Source organism: Marmota monax, unplaced genomic scaffold (genome assembly GCF_021218885.2).
Source record: "Marmota monax isolate L192 unplaced genomic scaffold, Marmota_monax_Labrador192_F-V1.1 WCK01_AAM20220418_F8-fsc00025, whole genome shotgun sequence".
In the NCBI taxonomy this organism is placed as follows: Eukaryota; Metazoa; Chordata; class Mammalia; order Rodentia; family Sciuridae; genus Marmota; species Marmota monax.
Genome location: NW_026691950.1, coordinates 11,348,163 through 11,362,642, shown reverse-complemented (window position 1 = coordinate 11,362,642; position 14,480 = coordinate 11,348,163). Strand labels below are relative to the sequence as shown.

General features: G+C 43.6%; 1 long non-coding RNA gene across 1 annotated transcript; it reads right to left on the bottom strand.

Moving 5' to 3' along the window:
- Positions 1–277: 277 nt before the first annotated feature.
- On the bottom strand, positions 278–10,689 carry LOC124105681 (uncharacterized). The gene is made up of 3 exons (XR_006855819.2): positions 9,688–10,689; positions 3,678–3,783; positions 278–1,308 (listed from the first exon to the last, which is right to left on the bottom strand). It is a non-coding gene; the product is annotated as an uncharacterized LOC124105681 (long non-coding RNA).
- Between the last annotated feature and the right edge of the window lie 3,791 nt (positions 10,690–14,480).

The window sequence follows — 14,480 nt, the reverse complement described above, 5'->3', positions numbered from 1 at the left end:
AGTGTGCAGGGTTCCCTTCCCTCCGCATCCTCACCCACTGGTTATCTTTTGTCTTTCTGACAATATTTGCTCCAACAGGTGAGAGGTAATATATTGTTGGGGTTTCGATGTGCCTTTCCCTGATCATTAACCTGTGTCCCATGTTCACTGTCCCGTAATTCACAAAAGCCAAAATGTGGAAACAGCCTCAATGTTGATAAATGAATGGATAAACAAATGGATGAATGGATAAAAAAAAATAACGCACACACACTAGAATATTATTCAGGTTTAAAGACTTGCTATTTGTGACAACATGACAAACATGGAGGACATTATGTTAAGTGAATGAAGCCAGATGCAGAAAAACAGACTCTGTATGATCTCTCGCACATGTGGGATCTAAAATAGTCAAACTCGTGGAAGAAGACATGGTGGTTATCAGGGGCTGGAGATGGTCCATTGCATCTTAGTAAAGTTGAGGGGGAAAAGTGAGACAGTGACTTCTGCTCCCTGTAATGGAGCTTTGGTGGTCCTGGGTGGGAGCAATGTGGAGGTTCCTTTGTCCATCACTACTCTGCAATCCCAGCCAGTCCTCCAGTCTTTCCTGGAACCCAGCCAGGATCCTTCATGCCTGGTGGAGGAAACTCATCCCAGTGGTAAGACAAAAGAAGGCATCTCTCAGTCTCAAACTCTCCCAGTGACCTGCGCCACCCTGGGGATCAGGGACTCTGCTCAATGCTGCTGTATAAATGTCCTGTCAACCTGTTTATATTCACAGTGCACTTTCTTGGCTTCCCCAGCTCTGTTAATTGCCTCTAGCTCAGGAACCTTTGAAGGGATAAAAGCCAGATTGCAGAAACACAGCCGTGTTTATCACAAATGCCTTTCCAGAGGATCCTTGTCACAGAAAGGGGCAGGTCCTTTTCTTCAGATACCAACCCTTTGTGGCCTTCTGCTTGGGACTGCCTCTTGCTCCCTTCAAATGGGGGCTTCTGCTTCACAGGGGAGGGCTGACTTCTACTCCTGGTCTCTGGTCGGAAAACTTATGAAGTTGCAGCTCATGATATGAAATGCTATGTTGCACAGTTTTGCTTTGTTTTGTTTTTCATTGTGTTTCTGCACCACCCTGTCCTGTCCTTCAAGCCCTCCCAAAGTGCCCAACCCATCCTCAGAATAGGAACCTCTCCCCAAACCATCTCAGCAATGTTTGCTCCTGTGCTACGATGTTTCTGTTCAAGTCTGGCACATGATTCCAAAGTCTGCATTTGCAAATCTCTGTGTCAGGAGAAGCTTCTGTGAAGGAAAATACCACATGTGCAAGAACAGCTAGAACACAAGAGAAAACAAGAGGAGTTCTTCAGAGAGTCGCAATGAAAAAAGATGCTTAAACAAGGGAGAGAAGGCACTCAACTGGGGAATACCAGGGGGCATATGTGAATTCAGCATGTCCTGGACGTTATGTTATTTCATCTTGACAATGAACCCACTAGGTAAGGAGACTGAGCATGCAGTCAAGAGCTTCCACCTGGCCACCAGGGAGCCTCAGAAGCAGTAGAGGAGGGATCTGCATTCTGGGAGCCTGGCTTTTTTTTTTTTTTTAATTTTTTATTGTTGGTTGTTCAAAACATTACATAGTTCTTTGCCGCAGTCTGGCTGGGCACAATCAGGAGCCACTTGTCAAAAGAAACTAACTTTATTTTTAGAACCACACACGCCAAACAAAACAGCCTCTCAGGAAAAACCCTCAGAGCCTCAACTGCCACCACCGGCTTTCCCCAAGCCTCTCAAAATATATTCACTGATGGGTCAAATAATGGTACAGCAGCAATAGTTACCCCTGATCAAACTTTTACATTTTTAGTACCCAAACAATCAGCTCAAAGGTAGAGCTTAATGCAGTTTTACAAGCTTTTGTGATGTTTAAAGATTCTGTATTTAATTTATTTTCTGATAGTCAGTGTGTAGTTAATGCTATAGTATCTCTTGAAGATGCTGATAGGATTTCCCCTTCTTCTACTGTTTTCTCTTTGCTTTCCACTATACAAAGTCTAATCTGGGACAGAAAAGATCCATTCTTTATAGGACATATCAGGGCACATACAGGATTGCCTGGAGCCCTTAGTTTGGGCAATGATTTAGCAGATAAAACTACACATGACATACATATTTTCTCTACACTAGAAGAAGCTATAAATTTTCATAAAAAGTTCCATGTCAATGCTAATACTTTACAAAAGCGTTTTAAAATAACTAAGGAACAAGCTAGACAAATAATAAAACAATGTCAAAATTGTGTGACCTTTTTACCACAAGTTAATCTTGGAGTCAATCCTAGAGGATTGATACCTAACCATATTTGGCAGATGGACGTCACACACTTGCCAGAATTTGGAAAATTAAAATATTTGCATGTTACAGTTGATACTTCTTCTGGATTTTTGATGGGCTCCCTTCATGCCGGAGAAAAAACTAAAGATGTTATAGCTCATTGCTTACAAAATTTTGCCACTGTGGGTGTTCCAAAACAGTTAAAAACAGATAATGCCACAGTCTGGCTGGGCACAATCAGGAGCCACTTGTCAAAAGAAACTAACTTTATTTTTAGAACCACACACGCCAAACAAAACAGCCTCTCAGGAAAAACCCTCGGAGCCTCAACTGCCACCACCGGCTTTCCACAAGCCTCTCTCTCCCACACCAGCTTCTCTCCACCTCCCACAATCCTCCTGCTCTTGAGGCCGATTGGCTGGGTCACGTGGGCGGAGCCAAAAAAGTCCCCCAATGAGCAGCTCTGTGGTCTGAAAGGGCAGGGAAACAGCCCAATGAGCATCACCGCAGAGGAGCCAATCAGCTAGATGTTGCTGGGGCCGCTGTGAGCCAATCATCAGCCAGCAGCTGGAAGTTTGCTGGCAGCTGGAAGTTTGCTGGGGCCCCTTCGGCTGTGGCTCTCAACAGTTCTTGATATATCATATTTCACACTTTGATTCAAGTGGGTTATGAACTCCCATTTTTACCCCATATACAGATTGCAAGAGCCTGGCTTTTAATGGCACAGCTGTACAGCGAAAGTGGCATTGGTGTTGGCACTTGAAAGATGAGTGGGGTTGACTGGTAGGGTTAAGAGAGGACATTCTCAGTTTGAAGAGCAGCAGGAAAATGGAGAAAGAAATTTAGTAAGAAAATCATGCAAAACATCACTAGGGAAATCCACCCATTCATCCATTCATTTGTCCAGCAAATACTTGCTGGACACCTGCTATGTGCCTGGCACTGTTAGACTCTGAGATCCGTTAGTGAGCAAAGCCTCCTGCCTTCACAGAGCTTGAATTCTACCATGATTTGTGTTAGGGTTCAGGTATGATTTATTCCCCGAAGAAATACAACCCATCCCCAGCTCCTGTGTTGATTCAAGAATACCGGGAGGTGAAATGATTGGATTGTGAGAACTGTAACCTAATCAGTTCATCCTGGTTTGAATGGACTGACTGGATGGTAACTGTAGGCAAGTGGGGTGTGGTTGGAGGAGGTAGGTTACTGGGTGTGTGTTCTGGAAGGTTCTTCTTCCCAGTTGCCCCTCCAGCTATCTCTCTCACTCTCCTTCCTGGCCACCACAAGCAAAGCAGGGCTCCTCCACCATGTCCTTCTGCCATGATATTTTGTCTCACCTTGGGCCCAGAGGAATGGAATGGACTTACCATGGACTGAACCTCTGAAACCATGAGCCAATACAAACTTTTCCTCTTCTAAGTTGATCTTCTTGGGTTTTTGGTCACAGTCACGTAAAGCTAATACAGGTTAACTCTGAAAGTGAAGTATAGCATGTTAGAAATTATACCAATGGAAAAACACAGCCCAGACAGGAAGGTTTGGGGATCTGAGGTAGCATGGGGGCAAGTAGCTGTTTAGAAAAAAGTGGACCCATCCATCACTCAACCATTCTTTCCTTTCTAACTTTTGCTTGTCCTCTTCTCCTCCATCTGTCTATCCATCTATCACACCAGGCTCAGAAACCATAAAAATTCCTGAGTTGGTGTCTTAGGACAAATTTGTCCTGCTGTATTGACAATCCCAAGCTGCTGAGAACACTCCTTGGACCAGCCTGGGAGGTGCTGTACCCCAGAAGGTTTTGATCCGGGGCAGGGTTGAGCATGGTGGCTGATGTTTCCTGCTCTCCAGGCCAGGCCAGGCTAGGCCAAGCCTGCCGTCTTCCTGTTTACTATATCCTACTTTGGCCCCTTCCACACTAGAGGGTCAACTGTTAGGACAAGGTTGAGGACAGACTCTTCCTGGGCTTGTGCAGCCAATAGCTTTGCTGCAAAACCAACCACCAGTTTGGAAGAGGCATCGAAAGAATGCAGAGTGTGACTTGGGAAGTGGAGTGCAGAATTCCACCAAAGAAATACAACCCATCCCCAGCACCCTGGCCTGGATTCCAGAGTAAACAATCCAGAAAGTAGCACACAGAGGGAATGTGTGGAGAGAGATGCTCTCCCAGAGCCCAGACTGCTTCTTCAAGTGCCATCAGGGAATTCAAAAGGAGTAAGAGCAAAGCTGCTCCAGGGAACCGGCTGGGGACTGCTCAGAGATTGGGGGGCTCTTTCTACAACTTCACACAAGGACACACAGTCTAGATAAGCAGCATGTGAGTGAACAGGGAGCTGAAGCAAGAAAAGATGACTCCTTTGATTCTTTGTCACCTATTTGCACGAAGACATCTCCTGTTGACCTCCAACAAAGCAATGACTCACCTCACAGACATACAGACATATATCAATGCAATGTTTTTCCTTGCACTATTCTTTCCTGGGTGAGCTAAGATGACCCATCACATGTGCTTTTAGGCAAGAATTTATTATTTTTCCTGGTAGAGGTGTTGCAGAGCATACCAGGATGCCATGAGCTGCAATGGCGTTGGGTGTGGGACTCAACAAAGCAAAGGGGTTTATTAGTCAGAGACTCTTTACTTTCAAGCTGGTTGAGTCTTTATTAAGGTGTGGAGAGGAGCAAAAAGGACAGTTCTGGAATGGAGCAGGGATATCTCACACAGCTGAGGATGGGGGCTAAAACGGGCTCCAGCAAGTCCCACAACAGGAAGCCAGGAACTGAGTCCATTTGGAAGCCTACTCTCTGACATTCGCCTCTTCCTTCTCTCTCTGCAAACGGGTTTCCTCGCTTTCCCACAAGCAGATCCAATCAGTCCTAGCTTCACCTGGAGTCCAGTCCTCAAGGGACACTCATAGGGGTTTCTGGATCCTAACTCCAAATGCCCACAGGGAGGATTTAGCCTACCTTGGCTTGTCTGTTGACCCTTTCTTCAATTAGTTGGAGGCAAGTAGTTATAAAAATGATTATGGGAATCTCCAAAAAGGGGAGGTGAGGCAGAGTGGAAGATGAAAGGGATATAGCTGGGCAGATCTTCCAGAAAACACCTGCTCTAGGGTCCTCACAAGTTGGGGAAATGTTCCATAGAAGAGTCAAATTGATTGGAACACATTGGCTGCTCAGATGCAGACCCCGTCTTTAAAGAAGACGGTTCGTTATTTATTTCACTTTCACATCATGCTGTAGCTTCAGCAGACCAGCTACAAGAAGCCACTCCTCGGTGGCAGGATGTACAGCAGATGGCTCTCCAGTGGCTCCCAGGATCCTCTCCTCCTGGAACTCATGGCCTTGCATCATGACCTGGCCTGTGGGTAAGACCAATAACTCTCTTCTAACAAATAGCACAGGTGTAAGTGATGAGATGTCTGTTCTGAGATTGGGCTATGAAAAGACTGGCTTCCATCCTCCTGTCTCTCCCTTGCTCTGTCTTGTTCCCACTCATTTTCTTGATCCTTCAGTGGAAAGCCACTTGCCATGGAATCACCTGCCCTGTGGAGAGGATCACTTAGCCAAGAACTGATGTCCCTGGTCAACAGCCATCTGGGATTACCAACAGCCCTGTGAAGGAGCTGGGAAATAGATCCTCCCCCAACTGAATGCTGAGATGCAGGAGTTGGGGCCAATCCCCTGACTGTGGTCTCATGAGAGACCCTGATTCAGAGACCAGGAGAACCACCTGGTTCCTGACCAGGAGAATTTGTGAGATCAGGAATATTGAAGCCACTACAGTCGGGGATGAGTTACTACAGAGGAATAGAATAGTAACGCTGGGTATGTACCAGGCTTCTTCATCTTGTTTCTTTGCCATCTTTGGGTGTCACTCTCCTCCACAGGTCCAAGATGACTCACCACCATGCACACATCCCAGCCGGCAGAAACAGGGAAAATGAATGGGAGGACACAACTCTTCTTAATTTTCAGAAAAGACTTGGAAGCTTCTCTCCACAGTCCACGGGCCGGAACTTAGTTGCATGACCATACTTAGTTGCTATCAGAGAGAAGTGAAGGGGCAGCCTCACGTCCAACTCACAATCAGGGATTTGATTACAATAGGAAAAACAGAAGAATGGATACTGGGAGATAATCAGCAGTTTCTGCCACAAACACCAATGTCCTCAATGTGTGTTTTCGTTACATATGTGACGTGGGTATAGCCGAGTCTGTGTTGTCTCTTGAGGCCAGGTTACCCACGGCATTGTGAAGATCCAAGAAGTTAGGACGTGGAGAACACCTTCAGGGACAGAGCACTGAGCCTGCTGTGCAGGTGACAATTCATGCTTGCCAGAAGAATGAATGGACCAGAAACCTAGGTCCTGTTGTTTCCTTAGGTCACACAACTGTTAAGGAGTGGAGCCACTATCACCTCCAGCTCCTGCCTCCTAGCCTAGATCTCTCTCCGTAGGACAACGTTAGAGTGTTTGTTTTGGGCAATAGGAGAATGAGGAGAGAGTGACACACAGCAAAGCCCTTGTGACAACCACTTGCAATCCTGGCATTAATTTTCCTGCCAGAACAAAATGGTCTGGTTCCAAGCACCTAGTGAATATGGCACCAGGTCTGTACACCCCCACGAGCTCAGCAGGGCCATATCACCTGTGGGGGATCAAAACATTTTAACTCTGTTGACACCCAGTGAAAAGAGAAGACTTTGCCTCTGGCATAATTTCCTGCAAAAAAAAAATACATAAGCAATGATCCTACTTGTGAATTTGGTTTACTTATAGATAGGTTAGGATTTTCCTTTTAAAGGTTTTACACTCACAAGGCCTTTTTTCCTGGAAAATTAGGGTAAACTAGAACATTGGCACACAGGAAGCAGTCAATAAATGTCCAATGAAATTATCTTTTCATTCAGCAATTGCTGAGGCACAGAGAAGACTCCTGTCAACCCCACCCTGTCACTCTCCATATTCAATCTCTCGTTTTTCACTTAGAAATATAATCCCTGGGTTCCAGCTGGGCACATGGGTGTCTAGTGAGAGACCATATTTCCCAGCCTTGTTTGCAGCTGGATGCAGACTTGTGGCCACACTGGGGCTAAGGCAGTGTGATGTGTGCAACATCTGGGTCATCTTCTAGCCACCGGGCAATGGTATCAGTGGCATTCAGAGCTGCATTCTTGAACTCAAAAGTGAAGCCACATGCTGAGGCGTGTAGGGAGCCCAAACTTAGACGCTTGGAAGAGCCATGGATTTGAGCCAACTGCCAGCACAAGACCACCTGCTTCACTCTGGACTTTTATATAAGAGAGAAGAAAACTCCCATCTTATTTAACACTCTGTATTTGGGGGTCTTTGAGTGTTAATGATACATAAGGTTTAGTATCATTACAAAGTTTGAGACAGTGTTTAAGATCATAGTTTTTTTCTTTTTTCTAGGACTGTGTGTGCACTCTAAAAATTTTTGGTGCTTAAAATATATAGCATATTTTTACAGCTGACTACCAAAAATTCTCCAAAGAAACCCCCAAGTCAAGCAAAGGACAACCCATACTCCAGTATGAGTATGTTAATCTATAGAAAATGACATTGATTCTGCTTCATTAAACATGTCTACCATCTTGAATTAGAGATTTATTATGGTCTGGATATGAGGTATCCCCAAAAAGCTCCTGTATTAATGTAGGAATATTTGGAGGTGAAATGATTGGATCTTGAGAGCTGTAACCTAATCAGACCATCTTAGTTTGAATGGACTGACTGGGTGGTAACTGTAGGCAGGAGGGGCATATCTGGACGAGGGGGTTACTGGGTACATGCCCTAGAAGGGTGCAGCTTCCCTGTGGCCCCTTCCCTCTCTCTCTGCTTCCTGGCCACCATGAGGTGAGTGGTTCTCCTTCACCATTCTCTGCTGCCATGACATTCTCCCCACCTGGGGCCCAGAACAATGCAGTCAGCTGACCATTGACCAAGGGTCTGGAACCATGAGCCAAAATAAACTTTTCCTCCTCTAAGTTGTTCTGGTCAGGAATTTTGGTCACAGTGACAAAAAGTGAACACATGATTCTATTAGAAACAGGCTCTAGTAGAAAATAAGTTGTCTGTGACTACACAAAATCTCTCTTCTGTGAAGGATGGAGTCTTTTAAGAGAGGGCAACTTGATTGTATTTTATGAGTATTATTTCATGATTTTCCCTACTCATAAATTCACTTAGGTGATGGAAATGCTTACTACTTGAAAATGCCACCTGTATGTCCTAATGGTTCCAGGTACAATGTGAGACAGCCCACAAAATGTCCACTAGAAGAAATGGAATTACCTGATCACCTGCTACAAAATAGCACTGGGCCCTGAATCGACCACACGGAGTTTTCTGCCTGAACACACCATCCCCCATCCTCTGTGCTCTTGTTACCTTCTTGACGTCATTTGGCCAGGATCTCTTCACAAAGGACCCAAGAAATAACCTTGGCATTGGTTACTTCCAATCTTCAATCTGGGTGGACCTGACGCTCCTGCAACTATTGTAACACCACCTCATCTTTGAACCACCCAGCACCAACCTGCCTATTTGGACTTCCTCGTACTTTTGAAATATTTGGAAAGAGAGGTGTGTGTGCTTGTGTGTGTGTGTGTGTGTGTGTGTGAGAGAGAGAGAGAGAGAGAGAGAGAGAGAGAGAGAGAGAGGGAGAGAGAGATGTTTATATATGATTGAGTGAAATAAACATCAAAAATTCTAACCAGAAAGCAATGTTTGCCTTTCCAGTTCTTACCCATCAAAAACTCTGAGGACTTGAATTCATCTTCAGCGCCCATTGAGTAAAATCTCAGATTTTATGGATGCTTGGTCATTTTCAAATATTACAAGTCCAGTCCTGTCCCATATTAAAACCCTAAAATTATCCAGTGAGAATGTTTTCTGTCCCCTCAGCTCTGACCTGCCTCTGTAGAAAGGACCTGGTCATCTCTTCTCCCTTCCTCACCGCCTCCACTACTGGAAGGTCCAGTTTTGTTCTCGGGGTCAGGACTGGGTGTTGGTAGTGGGGAGTTTGGAGGAATAAGAGAAAATGGGTAAAGTCAGCATTAGGGCCTTCTCTGTTTTTGTGTGCCCCAAGGTTGGCTTGGCCCCTGGGCTGTTTGGAACCCTCAGCACTGAAGATTTCCCATCTGAATGTCCATTGAGGAGGGGCCTCTTTCAACTAGCTAAGATTGCCTCCTACCCCAGGTCTCTGATTTCTGGGTGGTTCTCTCTTGGGGTCACCTCACCCTTTTAAGAGGCTCTCTCATACAAAATCCCCTAGCATATGACACATCACCAGCTCCCCTCCTCAGGGCCTGCAGGACATGCGTGAGTCATTACCCCCTGTGTCCCAGGCACTCACCTTTCCCAGCACTGCTAGTTGAGACCACATGTGCCGTTAGACATTTTAGGAGGGATGCCAGTCTGGTTCCAGGGAGCAGAGGTTTGTTTCTCCAGTAAGTCACTTCAAGTACACATTGGTGTCCTCATCAGACCTTTCACTTCATGCCAAACAGCAGCAAGAGATGGTCTCCCACCAAGAGATGGTTCTTTGGTTCCAAGGTCATGTCTGTCCTGGCTCCTCTTTGTAGATGTCCTATAACCCAGCCATGCCCACAAGGGCCACTGCCTACAGTCCTGCTTTCTGGGGGTGGGTATTCCATTAGATGTTGGCAGCAGCCCTGTTCTCAGCTGCAAGGAGCCATGGAAAGGGGTGGGTATGTGTACAGAGAGGCCTCCCAGCTACCCATGGGCCCAGGCCAGCACAACCACCAGCAAAGAAACTATGTGCCAGGCCCTGGGAGTCCTGTGGGTAAGAGCCAGGCTCCCACAGAATGGCGATCCCAGCCTTGGGGTGGTCCAAACAGACCCCAGTGAGGAGGCCCCACAAAGCTCCTGGAAATTCCTCTGATTTATGATCCACAAGACTCAGTAAAATGAACACACACTTAATACATGCTTGTTGATTTAGCCACCATTTATTGGTTGAATAAACTTGGTCAGGTTTTGTTTTGTTTTTCCTAAGAACCTTGGCCATTTCGTCTACTGGTGGTGACACCGTCTCTGGATTGTGGCCAAGGGGCCAAACCAGGTGAACTTCTGTGGCTCCTTTCAGATCCTGGTTTCTGTTATTGGTTAAAGTAGAAGTGTTTGACACACTTCTGTAAGTACCAAATTTCTTTTCAGTTTGCATTTGAGAGGAGGTGGAACTCTGGGTAAAAGCCCTGGCTCTAGCACAGATGGCCTAGGAGGAATTCTGGTGCCTTCAGTTACCAACAGTATAACTGGGAACAAACAAGCTATGCAGTAACTGGTGTGTGTTCCCATTCCCTTTACTGTTCAGTTAGGATAATGGCTCACACACAGTAAGTTGTTAATAAATGGGAGCTGCCATTATAAAGAAGTCCTGTTTGGACTTCTTTATAATATATTTCAATTAAGTCCTGTTTGGAACTGTATCACACCAAACAACCCAGATACAGAACCAAATTGTGGTTCTGTATCTGGGTTGTTTGGGACATAGTTGCTGAAGTGCTACAGGTACATGTGAAACAATATCGTTACTGTGAGCATCCTCCATCCCAACCATGTCTCATTAAGGCACAGCAGAGTTATTTTAGGGATTCACAATGGGAGGGATGTAGCAATCTGTTTTGGAGGAAACTCAGGTCTTTCTCCTCTAGTATACCTCGTTACTGAATTTGCTGGAGCTGAGGCATAAGACATAATCCTTGACAATCTGTGACGCTGGATTCTTAAACCTAGGAAGCAGTCTGACTCCACCTTTCTTTATGTCTCTCTTGAAATTGCCATGTTTTAACTGTTGTGCAGGGAATTTCCTACTCTAGATCCTTTGCAACTAGTTTCTCTTTTGCTCCCCGCCCCCCAAAAAAGGTATTGTTTTGGAAAATTCACTGGTGTTGTCTTTTCCCTTCTTGTTTCAGAAAGCAGAAGAGCCAAGGAGAGTTCCTCTCTTATGTTCTATCCATGCTGTGGATAAAATAAACATGACTACCTTGTGATTGAGTCCCATTTAATTAAGCAGTTGGAATACAGCTGGCAGATTCTGTGTTATTAAGCTTAATTTGAGTTTTATTTTCTTCTAGTTCTCAAAAAGGACAAGTAGCTAATGTAGAACTAGCAAATTTTTTTCTACTACACAGCCTATAGGAAAACATCTGGGAAAAGTTGAATGATATTGGTCTTAATAATTTTTTGGCTTTCAGTAAAAGCTCAGACAACAAAAGCAAATATAAACAAGTTGGATTACATCAGACTAAAAGCTTCTACATAACAAAGGAAATATCAAACCAAATGAAAAGCGGATTACAAACTAGGAGAAAATATTTGCAAACATTATATCTGATAAAGGGTTAATATTCAAAACACATAAGGAGCTCAACACAACTTAATGGCAAAAAACCAAATGATTCAATTAAAAATGGATAAAGAACTAATATAGAAATTTCCCCAAAGAGGACATAAAAATGGCCAGTAGACATATGAAAATGCACTCAACCTCACTTATCACAAAGTACAAATTAAAAACACAGTGAGATGTCACCTCACACCTGTTAGGATGGCTCTTATCAAAAACACAAGAGATAGTCTGGGAGTGCAGCTCAGTGATAGAACTCTTGCCTAGCATTCAAATAGCCCTGGGTTCAATCTTTAGCACCAAAAAAAAAGAACAAGAGATAGTGTTGGTAAAGGTGTGGGAAAAAGGCGAACCCTTGTATAGTTGGTAACCATATAAATTATCTTTAAAAATCTTTAAAAAATTATCTTTAAAAAAATTAAAAATAAGTAAAGATATATTATATGAACCTAGCAATCATTGTTCTGGGAATATACCCAAAGTAAATGAAATCTGTACCTCATGGAAACATCTGTACCCCATGTTCATTGCAATATTATTTACAATAGCTAAGATATGGAATCAACCTAAGTGTCCATTGATGAGTGAAAGGATTAAGAAATTGTGGCATATGTAAACAATGGAATACTACTCAGCTTTTTTAAAAAAGAGAGAGATCCTGCCATTTGTGATATGGATGAACCTGGAGGATATTATGCTAAGTGAAAACAAGTTAGATTCAGAAAGAAAAACACTGTATGTCCTTACATGTGAAATTGAAATAAACAGAAGTTGAACGCAAAAAAAAAAAAAAAAAAAAAAAAAAAAACCCAGAATGGAATGGTGGTTACCAGGGACTTGGGGGAGAGGAGAAGAGAAGAAGGTCAAAGTGTACAAAGTTGCAGTTATGTAGGAGAAGTCTCTAGAAGTCTAATGTACTGTAGGAAGACTGTAAAATTTGTCTAGAATATCCCCTGAAGTTTCATTTATTACCTGCCCATGGCACTGTTGACAGATGGTGGAACTTTTAGAAAGTGGGGTTCACTGGGCACTTAGAGGAATGCACTTGAAGGGAATATTGGGACCCAAATGCTTCTCTGTTTACTGGTTCCCATGAGGCAATTAGCTTTGCTGTACCATGCGCTCCTTGCCATAATGCTCTGCCGGCCACAGGCCCCAAGACAAAGGCACCAACTGACTGACCATGGGCTGCAACCGTCACAGTCAAACTGTGAGCCAAAATAAACATTTCCTCTTCTAAATTGACTCTCTCAGGTATTGTGTCACAGCGATGGAAAGCTGACCAACACAGTATTAGAGTTAGTACTATTGAATTGCATATCAGAAATTTGTTAAGGAGAGATTTTAGGTTCTTTTAACATACACACACACACACACACACACACACACACGGGTAACCATATAAGATGATGCATATGCTAATTTGCTTGGAGTAGTAAACATTTTACTATGTATATCAAAACATCATATAGTATATTAAATATATACAAAACAAAAACTAAAGCCTAGGAAAAACCCTAGATTTCTAACATTAGAGGAATGTTTGATTACATGAAGGCATATCCACAAATGTAATATTATACAGCTATATAAAAGAATAAAAATATGCATAATATGCTGATAACAACAACAGTAACACATAAGAATGGTGAAAGAGACCTAGGTCTACTACCTGTCTAGGGGTTAAGAGCTCATACTTTGGAGCCAGACTTCTGGTGTTTAGAGCCTGGTTTTGCTATCATTTGTGAGGTTTGGCAAATAACTCAACCCCAAGCCTATTTCCCAAATGGCCAAGTAGGGATAGTAATGGATACTCATGCAAAGCACTTAGCACAGTACCCAGCAAATGGAAGTTTGCCAGATCTACGGCTGTGTGTTATTCTAGTCCTTAAAAAAGTATAATGTTGAAAACTAGTGATATGAGAGTGGACGGTTATGGACTACTTGGGTCCCTCCCAACTCATATATCGAAGCTCTAACACTCAGCGTGACTCTATTTGGAGACAGGTTTGTTAAGGAGGGGGATTCAGACAACATGGGCCACAAGTGTGGAGCCCTAATCTAACATGATTGGTGTCCACAACAGAAGAGGAAGCCACACCAGGGTGCTATGGCATCCAGGAAGGCCCCACAAGGACACAATAAAAAGGCAGCTATCTGCAAGCCAAGGACAGAGACCTCCCTAGAAAGCAACAATTGTAGCACCTTGAGCTTCAGAACCATGAGAAAGACAATTTCTGTTGTATAAGCCACCAGTCTGCTGCATTCCATTGTGACATCCCTAGCAAACTAACATGAAGGCAATGAAGGTCTATTTTTGACCAGGGGTGCATCAGAATCACCAAGAGCAATTGTCAAAACAGATTACTGATCTTGGTCCTCAGGGTTTTTGCTTCATAGATTTAGAGACATCTAGAATCTGTATTTCATTTTTTAAAAAATTGATACACATGATTGTTCATATTTATAGAATACAATGTGATGTTTTGATACATGTGTACATTGTGTAATAATCAGATGAGGGTAATTAGCATATTCATCCCCTGAAACATTTATCATTTCTTCCTGGTGAGAACATTCAAAATCCGCTCTTTGAGCTATTTTGAAACATTTTGCTATTTTATTGTCAACTGTAGTCACCCTCAGGATGAAATCCTGTTATTTGCAGCATGGATGAACCTGGAGGACATTATGTCAAGTGAAATAAGCCAGAACTCACATATGGCATCCAAAAAGTTGATCTCATTGAACTTGAGCATACAGTTGTGGTTACTGGA